At 37.7% G+C, this 12,205-nt stretch overlaps 1 long non-coding RNA gene across 1 annotated transcript in view; it reads right to left on the bottom strand.

Moving 5' to 3' along the window:
• Positions 1-298: 298 nt before the first annotated feature.
• Positions 299-12,205, bottom strand: part of LOC147578396 (uncharacterized) — a 100,637-nt gene continuing 88,730 nt past the window's right edge. Inside the window, exon 3 of the long non-coding RNA XR_015255152.1 lies at positions 299-1,966. This is a non-coding gene — a long non-coding RNA (uncharacterized LOC147578396). The remainder of the gene's footprint in view (positions 1,967-12,205) is intronic.

The raw sequence follows: 12,205 nt of genomic DNA, 5'->3' as shown, positions 1-12,205 counted from the left end.
GAATATGTTAAAAATCCAGAAAATATATTATTAGAACAAATAAAAGAGTCCATCAAGGTTGCAGGATAAAAAATCAAAATAAAAAAATCAACTGCATTTCTATACCTAAGCAATGAACAATCCGAAAAATAAACTAAGAAAACAATTACATTTACAATATGTCCAAAAGGATAAAATACTAAGGAATATATTTAACAAAATACATACAAGATTTGTATAATTAAAATTAAAAAATATTATTGACATATTTTAAAAAGTCTTAAATAAGTGCAAAGACATCCATGGTTTTAGAAGAGAAGTAAAAATTCTGTTGAGATGTCAGTCCTCCAAAACTAATCTACAGATTCAACATATATATATTCTCTATCAAAATCTTGGCTGAGGTTTGTGCAGAAAGTAATATATTCATGTGAAAATTCATATGAAAAATTCATACGGGAATACAATGGGCCCAAAATAGCTAGAACAATCTTTAAAAAAGGACAAAGTTTGAATGATCCATACTTCCCAATTTAAAAACTTATAAAGCTATAGTAGCCAAGGGAATGTGGTACTGGCATAAGGCTAGATATGTAGATCAATAGAATATAATTGAGAGTCCAAAAATAAATAAACTCTTAAGTTTATGGCAATTGATTTTCAATAAGGGTGTCAGAACAATGAAATGTCTTTTTAAGAAATGGTACTGAGATGACTAGATATTTGTGTATAAATGAATACAGCTCAACTCTTACCTTATATCATATGCAAAAATAACAACATGGCTCATAGAAATAAATGCAAGTGCAAAACTAAAAAAACTCTTAGAAAAAAAGCAGGGCTGTTGGGATGTTGGATTAAGTTATGGACCCTCTAAGATGCAACACTAAGAGTATATTTACCAAAGAAAATATAGGTAAGTTGAACCTCATTAAAATTTAAAAATTTTGTGCTGTACCATCAAAAAATAGTCAAATTGAAAAGTCAATTTACAGAATGCGAGGAAATATTTACAAATCATACAAGTTTTCAGAACAAAGAACTTTTGCAAATAATCCAATTTAAATATGGGCAAAGGACTTGAATAGATATTTCTTCAAAGAACGTCTACAAATGACCAATAATCTCAGGAGAAGATGCTCACTATCATTAGTCAGGGAAATGCAAATCAAAAGCCTAATGAAATATTTCTTCACACCCACTATGATGACTAACATAAAAAAATGGCATAGCAGAAGGTATAAAGTTATTGAATTGATGTATGTTGTACACCTGAAACTAATGTAACATCGTGTGTCAACTACACTTAAAAAGCAAACAAACAAAAGGAGTAAAATACTGATATATGCCATAAGATAGATAATCCTTGAAAACATTATGCTACAGGGAAGAATCCAAATACAAAAGAGCCCTGTACTATATGATTCCATTGATACTAAATGGTCACACTAGGCAAACCATAGAAACAATATGGATTGGTGGTTTTCAGAGGATGGGGAGGGGCAAATTGAGATTGACTGCTAATGTGTTCAGGGTGTCTTTTGGGGGGAGATGAAAATTTCTGAAATTAGATAGTGGTGTTGGTTGCCCAATTCTGTGAATATACAAAACAAACAAATAAACAAAAACTTCAGAGGGTGAATTTCAGAGGATGTGAATTATAAAGCTATTATCTGGTAAAAGTGAAGGAGAGAGAAGTATTCTGTGGGTCAGGGAAGGACTGAAGGCATCAGGCCTTGCAACCTCTTGTTCTGACCCCATGAAATGGGAATGCGGTAGTGGAAGGAGTATCCTTCAGGGGCTTCGCTTCAAATCTCTTTGACATTAGAAATTACCTTAATTGTTTTCAGGCTTAAAAAAAAGATTTTGATCAATAAAAAGTCTTCATCCTTACCCTTTAGAATTTTCTAGATGGTAAAATGTTGCCATAATCCCCAGAGCCTTCTTCTGTTATCTGATCTCTCATATAAGCTCTCATTTTGGGGGTCTGTAAAACACAAGCATTGAACATAAAAGTTGCTCTCCAGCACATTCTTAAGATTACACTTTATATTCATAATTGAAAATTCAGCATCAACCCCCATTTTATGACACCTAATGATTATCATAATTCCCTTCTTTTAAACCCAATTATTTTTCAATTAGAAATTCAAATGGTTTTTCAAGTTTCTATCTTCACCTTAAAATGACGGAGGCACTCCACACAGACTATTTCAGCCACAATTTGAAATACTGTGTAATGAGGATATTTTTAAATGTCAATTAAAATATTGTGATAAGAAAACCAATTCCATTAATGAAATATAAGATGATAAATATCTAATTATTTCTTGACGAAAATCTCCATTAGATGCTTTTAGCATTCCATTAATGTGTAGGAGAAACAGAACAGAGTTTTTTTAAAAAAAATCCTTTAGAGTTTTAATCTTCTCCCTCTGTTCTCCAAGAGCTGTTAATTCATTTACAATCTGCTTGGACCTGTTGGTAGCAGGTGAAGCAGGAGAAGGACTCAGAGACAGGAGAAGCGATATGTGTTGAGGACTGAGGACAAGGAGGCAAAGTGTCGTAACTCAAGGGAACTTGATTAGTTTAATTTGATTGGAGTCCATAGTGCATAAGGAAAAGCAACAAGAACCTTTTTCATTTCTCTCATTGAATCTTTTAAAGACAAAACCTGTAAGGCTGATATTACTTCCAGGAGGAAATTACGATTCAGCCTATGTAGGTGGCTTGCACCATCTCACAAAGTCCTGGAATAGTAGAGCTGGTCCGCATACTCATTTTCAAAATTCCAGGTCTTTGGTAAGCTTTTGCCTTTCCCACGGATGCCTTTCTCAATTTTCCTGGTGTGGAGAGAATGTCCTGGTGGAGTAAGTTGGAAAATGAATAGAAACTTAGAAAATAAGGGCATTGAAGGGATGTGCATCTCATTAATCGCTGATGGTGAACAATGTGGCCGATCCCACTGTGCTTGACTCAGAGACACCATTCCTGTGAGTCTTTACTGAGTGAAGAGGGGAATTTCAGGTTATGTTTCTATACAGAGAGATAATTCCAGAAGATAGACCCTTTAGTCAAGAACAATTCTAAACAATGATGGGTGACTATGTTGTGTTGCCTTGCTCTTTGATGAATAATCATACTATATTGTCATCCAGAGTTGAGATGGATGTTCGTGCACAGATAGCCCCAAACTTTAAAATTAAGCCATCTGTTCAGTAATAGTTTAGCATGGGAACATTTTTTATCAACACTGAAGAAGTACAGGAGTAGTATATGAATGTGCGGACATGACACCATTTCTTTCACTGATCGACCTTTCAAAGGACAAATTGAAATATCCTGTAGTCTTCTCTACAAGCATTTATTAAACATATGTTGCATGTCTAGGTGTAAATTTGATTATTTTGTTACACACATACATCAAAGATTTAGCTCCCCTCTAGAAGTCATTTATAATGTGAACAGTTATTAAAAATTAGCCCACATTTGGGGAAAACATAAAAGTACCAATTCCAAGTAAGTCATTCAGGGGGCTGTGAAGTTTTAACAATATTGGCCCAGGGCTTCATCACCTATTACTCACAAGATTTCAAACATGCTACTTAGCATCTCTTTCTCAGTTTTATTTTCTATAAAATGGAGATAATATACTTTATTACTATGTTGTTATTATGATAGATGATATGCATGCAAAGTATCTAACACAACTCTCAACAAATATTAAATACTCAATAAAAGCCAACTATGTATTCATAATCAATTATTATGTTTTAATTACTAATTATTTACCAAATAATTAAATATTTACTAAATAACTAGTAATTAATAAATTGTTTGTAATTATAGCTAAATTTTTTTATGATCTCAGACAAGTAGTTATTTTTCGGGTAACCAATGTTGATGCGGAATCAATCTCAGCAGAGGATCCTGAAGATTCCCTTCAGGCAGAAATCCTCTGGCCTCAGTTGAAAAGATCCAAAAGATCACATAATATCATGTGCCACTTTGCTTCTCTGGTTATCCATATATACCTCATCAGGGCTTCAAGTACTTTTTCTTCTTCTCATTTCCTTTAGTATACTACATTTGTCAAACATCTGCCCTTGTGTGCTGATGAGTGTAACTTGAACTAGGACACAAATTACCTTGACGCCCTGTTACAGAGATTGGAAATGCTATTTTCATGTATCTGCTAATAGCCATCCTCCCCAATAGCGCCCATGTGACCTTTAAATATCACAGAAGCTAAGTGGCAGAGGAGAATAATAATGGCATTTTAATTGATTGGTAAATTATTGAGCAGCATTAGCTAATCCACCGTAACACTTCTTCTCTCTGCCCCACTCCATCTCGCTGGAACAAATCATTATGCTCTCTGGAGGGTTCCTGTTTTTCTTACATGTGAGTCTATGATCCATTTGACCCTGTCTTCTGTGGTGTAACATATAGGCTAGCTAAAAGAAAGTGCAGATAAATGTTGGAGAAAATAACTGTGTGGAAATCGTATGCTACAAATGTCATTGTAGACTAGGTCTCACTGAAGTTCTAACTATTCTGAGTAAGTGATAAGAGTACTCTGAATTTATTCTTGCTATTTTTAAAATGATTTTTGAATGAGTTTAACAATTAGCTTCAAGTCCCTTTGGACATTATTTTCTGGGGTTCCTATATTTCTGATCCTGGTAATAATTACCAAGCTTTGATATTAATCTCAAGTGAGTGACTACGTGACCCTTGTCCCATAATATGGCCTTACTATCTTTGGAAGCATTTTATTTAAAGACAGCCAGATGTATTCCTCCCTGCCCAATAAAATTCTGACCTCATGAAAATTTCCCAATCATCTTAACCCATGCTGAGTTTACTCCTTCCTGGAAATATTTAGAATTTTGTAATCCATTATCAGGAAAACCTTACAAGTCTTTGATACATTTCAGGAAGCAGTGGGAAGTGTGGTAGAAGTGGGGAAACACAAAGTCATCAAGAGCAGTCTGACCATAAGCACTGGATTCTCATGAACCTCAGTTTCTTACTCTCGAAAGTTCCATGGAGTCATGAGAAAGAAATAAGAAACCTGGGAGCTCCCTGTACTAGGAGTTTGGGGTGGCCCCTGGACTATGCAGCACAGACACTCTTGATGGCTCAGGCACTCAGAGTGTGGTCAGCAGATAGTCCCTACCCCCAGCAGCAAGAGCTGTCATCTGTCCAGGCAACCCACATCCAATGACTGATTACCAACCAAGTTAGTCCAAAGTAGTAAAGCTCTAATTATCCTTCTATGTTCCCATATGGACCCCAAAGCTCCTACTGGGTTTGGCAAAGGCTTTGTCAGGCTTGTGTCACAGTTGAGCTTCTCCTGCCTGGTCCTGGTTTCTCACCCACTCTCTTATAAATGGTCATCCCTAAATTATATCCCCACCCACCATTGTGTCTTATCATCTGATTCCAGAGAATGAAACCTGAAATGGTACTGACACACACTAATCTTACAGTTGAATTTTTATGTCCTCCCCCAAGGACAGGAAACCAAGCCTTCTGCATTTTCGCCTGCCTCTCCTTTGATGAGACCTTTCAAGCTAATATCACTCTCTAGTCTTATTACTCTCCATTCCCAACTACACCTCCCCCCCCAACAATATAAGCATTGAACTCTGGGCTCCTTCAGCAGTCTCTCACATTTATTTGCCCTATGTGGCATGTCCTTCTCCTAAAAATGCTATAATTCCTTTACCTCCTAGAACATTTAGTTCTGCTTTCAATCCTCTGAGAAAATTTCTTGGGCCCTTTGGTTTGTGTTTGGTGTTTCCATGACCATCTGGGCTTCCTTGTGCAAGTAATGATTGTGCTGTGATATACATGTTTATGTTTATCTCCCCTATTCATCTGTGAACTCACAGTAGGGGGCAATGAGACAGTGAAAATCATACTCTTCTCCATAGCAACAGTTCCTAGCACAGGGCTGGGGTGTGTTAGGCATTTAGAATCATTTGTGGAAAAGACTGGAGGGATAAGCAACTGAATTAATTAACAGTTGATACTTTTTCAGTGTCATATTATTAATCTTCCCAGATTTCTCCTCTCTTACTGTTACCATTAGTGTTTTTGAAGTGAAGATACTTCTATATGATTCCAAACCAAAGGACTGGACTATGTGTCTATCTGTCTCAGGAAACGTTCAGAGGAAGAGATTGGCTATGTGCTATTTCTGCCTGCAGAGTTTTCAAAAAACCATGTGTCACAACTAAAGCTTCTGTACCCACAGATACACTTATGCTGGCAGTGTGTGGTGTGTATGTAACCTTCTCTCTCATTTGATACTGAAATTAGCTCATTAAACAAATAACTTATACAGCTTACACAAGTTCAGTATCAAGATGGCTGTTGGGATTTAGAAAGCTCTGGGGAACAACAACTTGCAATGAGTTCAATGGGTGGGATGGGAGGGGAAGCATGTACTGAGAAGTGAGTTATAAAGCCAGAGAGAGAGGCAGCATCAGTGCAGTAGAGTAGATATGGCAATTTAGGAACAGAGGAGTAATAAAGAGAAAGACTTATACTTCAGAGTCAGGTGACTGAGGTTTGAGGCTCATTAGGCTCATCTGGAAATGGGGATAATACTTAATTCATAGAAATGTGATGAATATGTTTTATCCTCAGTGGTGAGGGTTTTAAATATGTTTGGGATGTTGGCATAAGCAATATGAACATCAATGAGTGCTTTCTATCAGTCTGATGACAAGATGGTAGACAACTTTACTTACTTCTCAATTCTACTTAGGAACAGGCCTATCAAATGACCAATCATGTTTAGACCAGTGTTCTTGGCCATGAGGAGTGTAAATTCTTGTAGAGCAGGCTTCCTTCAACAAGCCTGCACTCCTTCCTACAAAATGGGCAGGGGTTCTTGGAGGACCTTATCCAACTGAAATCACCAACATTTAAGAAATGGTGTTTTCTGGGGCACCTGTGTGGCTCAGTCGGTTGAGCATTTGAATTCGGTTCAGGTCATGATCTCGAGGGTTCATGAGTTCGAGCCCCGGGTCAGGCTCTGTGCTGACAGCTCAAAGCCTGGAGCCTGTTTCAGATTCTGTGTCTCCCTCTCTCTCTGCCCCTCCCCCACTTGCACTCTGTCTCTCTCTCTATATCTCTCTCTCTCAAAAATAAATAAGCATTAAAAACGATTAAAAAAAAAAAGAAATGGTGCTTTCCCTTTGAAAACAGACTGACTTTATTTGTCTTGGATTTTGTGGTTTCCCTGAGTATTTATAATGAATGTAGAGGGGATTACAGCGTTAGGTCAGAAGCCCAGCACTAAGCTTATCTCTTAGCCTCTGGAGAGATAAGTCTTCTCTCTCAGTGTCAAGTCCCAGTTGTAAGAGATCTGGGCTCCACTCACCTTCTTGGGCCATTCGTAGAGTGCAGATAGTCTTTTCAATACATCCTTAAGAAACACAAATGGAAGAGTTGTGATTCCTGCCCTCCTTGCCAAGGCCATCGGGACTCAATCAGATGCAAAGGGAATAAAAGTAAAGGAATGATAAAAGGAATCTCATTCAGCACTGAATTCTCTTTTTCAGCCCACATTCACCATTTAGAGCAATGAGAGTGAACTCACTTAATCCATGAGCTGTACAGTAACCTATCTACACTGCTTTTGGCAATTGCCTCACAGGCTGGCAATCTAGATGGCACTGGACTATGTTCCCATCCCAGATTTATAGTACAACAAGTTGGGAGGGTGGGGGAGAAGAGGTGTGGACAGTGATTGGAGATGGGTCTTGAGTACATTGTGAAATTTCCAGAATCACAGAAGCTAAGTCCTGGCACATTCTGACGTCAGATACAACAGCCCCTAAATGTTGATTACATGCCAGCTACCCATTCTGGCAATGGGATACAGAGAGGCAACACAGCGATTCAGTTAAGGGTTGGGACTCTGCAGTTAGTATGCCTGGGGATGAGACCTGTCTGATCTCCTGACATGCTGTAAGGCTTGGGCAATTGTCTCCTAGTCTGTGCCTCAGATTCTTCCTCTGTACAAGGAAGATAAGAAAAATACTTGCCATAGGGTTGTTGCAAGGATAAATGAGTTAATACAAATTAGGGACTTAGAACAATGCTTCAGTAACTTCTCAATAAGTGGTAGCTACTATAAATATTAATGAGGAGAAAGATAGGCCAAGTACCTCTGCTTCCTCTAGCTGCAGCTGAACTCCAGATTCTACCCCCACTGCTTCCCTCCCCAGATGTGGCATTTGGTGCCCTTGTCAATCTTTGCCATTATCTGTGACCTTGAATTTTGTAGCTGGCCTGTTTCTTGAATCAACACATTCCTCAATACTTAGTCTTGGGGAAGTCTTCCGAAGACTTCCTACCTTCTCACCTCCACCTTCTTGCCCTCAATCCAGTCATATGTAGCATTTCCAAGTTCTAATTCTGACAAAGTTGGACTTCCTATCTATGATCTCAGAGACCATCACTTAACATAATTTAGCCTCAGTTTTCCATCCATGATAGAGGAGCTAGACATTAATTAGATAATTAATGAATTATTTAAGGTCTTTTTCAACTTTAATTTCCTGTAATTTATGACTATAGCCTGTTAGTCATTTAAAAAATAACCCCATTCTACCTTTTGAATCTAAGGCAAACATACTAGATGTTCCCCCAAGATGGAAGTGAAGTTCAGCATTATCAAGGTTAAGAGCTCTGGACCCAGGTCATAACGGAACAGGTGTTTGTCCATGGTGAACTGAGAAACCACTATCATGGGCTGAGCCTGACTCAGTGTCAAAGGAAAGCCAAAGATATACTGGGGAAAGTGGGTTGACAAGAAGTGCTTGTCCTGATGCGTTTCTTAGAGGCCAAAGTTAACAATGAATCTGAGGCCCAGACAGTGGGCAACAGAAGAATAACCTGGAAGCGAGTGCTCCAAGCAAAGGCTAGAATATCAGAAAAGACAGAAACTCTGGGGACTCTTTGTGTTAGGGGTTGCTCTTAGGTGGATTTTATTTTCAAAATGCTCAACAGAGCTGAGCAATGTTATTTCCTCTCCCAGAACAAGAAACACAATTCAGTCACGAACCTGAAAGGAGCAAATACCTCAGTATCTCCTCCTAGATTTCAATAGCACAAAAATCCGTGTGTGTGTGTGTGTGTGTGCGTGTGTGTGTGTGTGTTTGTGTATGCGTATATGTGTAGGCACAATCCCCTAAACTGGAGTCAAATGAGATATAAAAAGTATTCAAGATGAAAACATTTGGAGCACATTAAACAAAGTGGAGTCCGAATCAGGAATCCTGATGTTTTGTTGTTTCTCTCTCCTTTTAACCTCAATGTGGTCATTTTACAGATCTCCACAGTGTTCGATGCTTTAATTTTCTTCCCTGTGTATAAGATAATTTGTTTTCAGTTGAAGTAACATCTGTTTCTGTAGATAATTAAGTTATTAGATGCCGATCAATTTAATAAAGCCACAAGGCTTTCCTGACCTCTTTATGCATAATCAATGAATTTAGATGCAAAATGTGAAAACTTTACTTTTTTAAAAATGATCTAAATCTTCCATTAACACAGTCATTTTGCAATTATGTGGTGCTTGCAATCAGAGAGCTATGCAAACATGACATTATGGAAACAAAGATTATTTAGTCATTATGGGGTAGCAAGAGAGACTGGGAAAGTAGCTGATCTTCTCTTTGTCCTTGAACAACAGTTTCTATCTTTATTACCTGAAGTTCTTTTACTTTATACCTCTGACAGTTAATGTTCCTATCCCACCTGTTATATAATAGGTGTCATTTCTAGAGTGTTCTAGGCACTTTGCATATATTTTCCACATTTAATTTTTCCTGGCAATCCTGCAAATAATTATTAATATTTTCCATTTTGCAGATGGCTGAGACAGGCAGGCAATTCATCAGGGCTTCCCAAGTGGAGTCAGAATTTAAACCTTCAGCCTCTGGACTCTGGAGTCCACCTCCTCATTGCACCACTAATTGGTGGCCGTTAGCCATTAGCACTGTACCCTGCTTCTTGTGTGCTTATCTGTGTTAATTGGGAGGTGGTGGGTGGGGAGGCAAGCAGCTTTGACTCCCATAGATTCCCAAAGTCATAATGTATCCAAGATTCAGAATTCTGTTTCTGGGGTTCCAACAATTCATAGGTAGACCACCTTCACTATAAGAAGTGGAAGTAAACTTTCAAGTTGATGGGAGAGCAGTGAAAGAATGAATCAGGGATGAAATTAAATACTTGTTAATGTTTATTTAATTTTGAAAGAGAGAGAGCATGCAAGCATGATCGGGGCAGGGGCAGGAAGAGGAAGACAGAGGATCCCAAGCAGGCTTTGTGCTGTGAGCCCAAAGCTTGAAGCAGGGCTCAAACTCAAGACTCTGAGACCATGACTAAACCAAAATCAAGAGTCAGCCACTTAACTGGCTGAGCCACCCAGACACCCTATGAATCAGGAATGAAATTAGACACTACAGGTCACCATGATAACCTTCCAGTCACTAGAGAATGTAGAATTCCATTTATATCTAGTTTAAGAGATAAAGCCAAAATATGTTTTGTGACTTTCACCTTAACTTTATGTGCCAAATAAACATGGGAATATAAATTAGCAAAAGATTCTATTTATGTTTTTTCTGTCAAATGTAATAATTTTTATTTCCCTTAAGACATTTTTTTTATGTCGGGTTTCCTGAGTGGCTCAGTCAGTTAGGCAACTGATTCTTGATTTCAGCTCAGGTCATGATCTCACAGTTCAGTTCATGAGATTGAGTCCCACCTCAGGCTCCATGCTGACAGAACAGAACCTGCTTGTTCTCTCTCCCTCTCTCACTGCCCCTTCCCCACTTGTGCACATGCACACTCCCTCTCTCAAATAAATAAATAAACATTATTTTTTAAAAAGAAATTTTTATGTCATTAATAAAGACAGTAACACAAAAACAGTTGTGAAGTGTAATTGACAAGATAGAAATCACCAAGAATGTGAACCTCCTTAAAGTCCTTCCAGGCTCAACACATCAGCCTCAGTTTTCTCAAACATGTGGAGAAGAGAGTACATCTGTTCTCTGTACATCTATCTGTTACATGGTCTTATTATGAAGATCAATGAGGGAGTGTAAAATGCAGAAATTCTGAAAAGTGTAAAGAGCCAGATATGTATAAAGTTTTATTTGGTAATACATTCTTGTTAATTTCCATGTGGTGAGAGATTTCCATCTGATGGGAGTCATCATTTCTGTTGTGCTCATTCCAAAATAAACTAATGATTTTATCTGCGAAAGTTAAATGAAGTTGAAGTGGTACTGTTTTTAATAAATTATTTTCTTTCCTACAGAAATATAAATGAAACAATCAATTCATAAAATTACTAACTGTTCTTCCCTGATCTGTCACCATGCCACATCTTTGAGAGGCAAGATGACTATGACCATAGCACAAGGCTGTGTTTTTCTAACTTTCCAACAACTGTAGAATTAGAATATACAAGTCTTTGGGATTAGCAAGTGGCATTTCAAATGTGACTTGCAAATGTATCTTAGTTTAGGCACTAACTATACAATAATAATTTCATGTATAATTTTAATACTAAACATTGAACAACTGTTTCAGAGACCAAGGATTTTGCCTGTCAATTCTTATGACCATGTAATGCTGCAGGTAAATCTCTAATTGCCCCTGACATTCTTGCTTTGTAAATTTGTTATCTTATTTTTGGTGTTTCCAGGTTTTCTATTGTGAAACACACCTGTATATATAAAGTTTATTGCTGTGTGTTTGATTATTATGACCTTAATCACCTTTTTTTGGCATGTAAGATCACAGAAATTTCTTTTTGGGGGGATAAGTAGTGAAAAATTAAAAGAGGCCATGAAGGAAAAACAAAGTCCTTTCAGAACTCTCTGACTCAGCATACAGAAAAGATGAGTATAAACTCTGGTTTAGCCTTTGGTTGACACAATCTGGATTTCTGCCTGTTGTCTTGGTGGTCCATTTGGTTTAGTGTTTTTCCATTGACTTCCCATATTCCCCCTCCCCCCTCACCAATAACTATGTTTTAAAATTAAAGTATAAATTATACACGGGAAAGTCTAAAACCTTTAAATGTACTATGCTTTGCATATGTATGCGCCTGTGTAACTACTGCCCAAATGAAGATACTGGAAACCTACCAACTATTGTAGGTTTCCAGCAACTTACAGACCCTTCA

The sequence above is a fragment of the Puma concolor genome, chromosome C1 (genome assembly GCF_028749965.1).
Source record: "Puma concolor isolate L17-30 chromosome C1, mPumCon1.1.hap2, whole genome shotgun sequence".
Lineage (NCBI taxonomy): Eukaryota > Metazoa > Chordata > Mammalia > Carnivora > Felidae > Puma > Puma concolor.
Note: the sequence above shows the minus strand (reverse complement) of the source record. Positions and strands in the feature narration are given on the sequence as shown.